The sequence below is a fragment of the Elephantulus edwardii genome, unplaced genomic scaffold (assembly GCF_000299155.1).
Source record: "Elephantulus edwardii isolate Elephantulus edwardi_28Jun2011 unplaced genomic scaffold, EleEdw1.0 scaffold00179, whole genome shotgun sequence".
Lineage (NCBI taxonomy): Eukaryota > Metazoa > Chordata > Mammalia > Macroscelidea > Macroscelididae > Elephantulus > Elephantulus edwardii.
This window is the reverse complement of record NW_006399929.1, coordinates 6,868,041-6,870,273: the sequence shown is the minus strand read 5'-3', so window position 1 is coordinate 6,870,273 and position 2,233 is coordinate 6,868,041. Positions and strand designations below refer to the sequence as shown.

General features: G+C 44.2%; 1 pseudogene; it reads right to left on the bottom strand.

The window, feature by feature from the left end:
• Window positions 1-488: 488 nt before the first annotated feature.
• LOC102854871 lies at window positions 489-1,585 on the bottom strand (annotated as a pseudogene).
• Between the last annotated feature and the right edge of the window lie 648 nt (window positions 1,586-2,233).

The following is a 2,233-nucleotide window of genomic DNA, read 5'->3' as shown; positions in this document are numbered from 1 at the left end:
AAGAACTAAAATGTAAATGTGAAAAAAAAGGATGAAATAAAAGTCCCTACTTATGTCTACTTAATATGTCATGTGATATTTTACAATGTCCTCTGGGCCAATGTATGTATGTGCATATGTCCATATAACATACACACACACACAATACATTCTCTTCCCCACACATATACATACACATATAATTATTTGCATTTCAGGTTGGGGTAATTCTAATACGCCACTCCGCACAGTTGTTTGAATCACATTTGGACCCGCTTTCTTCACAAAGTAAGGGAGAGAGCAGGAAATAAAAAGGTTGGTTTGATATGACTGAGATTCCTGTGTTGAAGTGTACGCTGTGATGGATCATTTCTTCCGCAGTAGTTCTGTGAAGGCCTGACCCACTGCGTTGTCATGAGCTCGCTTCATAATCGATCACACACTTGTTGTCATGAGCAGGCTTCATAATCGATCACACACTTGTTGTCATGAGCAGGCTTCATAATCGATCACACACTCTTTGTCATGCTAGGCGAGTAACTCTCACTGTGAAAAGGATTTAAGAAATTGCCTCCCCCCCCCCCCCCATTTCACCATCATCCCTTGGAGTGCCTGGCTGATTACTCAGGCTCCTATTATTGGGAGAATTCTTGGAAATACTTGTCCATATCTCCTGAACCTAAAGAGCCATTCATGTGATGTGACTTCATTCCTCCGAATCCACCCATTGGACCATCTGACCCAGGGCCCACTGGAAAATTGGGTCTGTTAAGTCCAGGAGGTACTGCATTTATTAAAGTAAACTTATTATCTCCAGAGTGGGTTGAATCTGCTGGGCTAGGCATGATGGGTGTTCCTGGTGGCCCTCCACCTCCTGGAGGACCTACATAATTCTCAGGTGATGCTGAGGAGTATGGTATTGAATTGGCATTGGTTGGGTTTGGCCAAGGTCTGCCACCACCTGGACCCATGTTCATTCCAGGTATTCCGGGGCCACCTAAAGCATTCAGTGGGGGTCTCATTGCACTTCCATAGTTCTGTGGTCCTAAGGGCACCATTCCTCTTGGAGCAGTCATTCTCTGCATTCGCCCACCCATATTTGGATGTCCTTGTTGTCGAGTTGGGTCCATTCCACTGGGAGGTAACAGCTGACTTCCTGGGACACTGTCAAGGGGCTGGTTAGGTATCCTCAATGGTGACCGTGGACCGCCAGGGTATCTAGGTGACATTAAAGGCTGAAAGAACCCTGGCGGAACAGGACCTACTGGCATGCCTTCTCCTGGGGGCAATGTTTCCTAACTCTGGACTGGGAGCTGCTGCAGCACTATAATCATGGAAGGCTTTTGCTTCACTTGAGTGTTCACATGTTTCTCATCTTTCTGGAGCTGCGCAGTAAAGATCCCAAAACACACAGCACCCAGAATGTAGAATCCTGGTGGTTCCTCCAGTGTCATGGGTTTCCCCGTCTTATCTCTGATAAAAATGTCTGAGCAGATTTCTGAGCTCCTACATGGAGCAGATATTCGTATACGTAGAAGGCTAATTTCTCCCGGGCCTGGCTGTTGGATGGGATGGCGCTGCTGTTACTCTTGCCTTTGCCGTCCATGCTTGGGCCCAGAGCAGCTCCCACTGTCACGCACCTGTCAACCCATCACAGCCTCCCCCGTGGATTTTATTTTTATACTCTTATTTCATTATTTAGTATCTTTTAAGAGGTCCTGGGTTATGTGAACATTTAGTTAAGTGTCAAGCTACTAAAAAAGTTGGAGGTTTGAACCTACCCAGTGGTGCCTTGGGGAAGTGGCCGGGGGATCTGCTTCTGAGTGGTCACAGCCATGAAGACTCCATGGAGCAAAGCTCTATCTTAAAATTCAAAGACTATGATTCATATGGGGGGTTTCTGTGGGAGATTTTCCATCTTTCTTCTAAGGAGCTTCTAATGGATTTGAACTGCCAAAGAGGTGTGGCCTTTGGGTTAACAGCACAACTTTCTACAGACTTTTCCACCAGAACTCCCTAGTTGAGGAGTAGGAAATGGAGTGCCTCACAGAGTCACCAAGAAATGGATTGACACATTAGAAATTTAGGGGGAAGAAATATATATATATATATATATATATATATAATTAACATATATGTTATTACATAATATATTATTAACATTATGTTATGTAATATATTATTAACATATATGCAGGAGAGAAATATGGTAGTCTCTTTTGTGCCAGAATCAACTCAATGGCACACTACAACA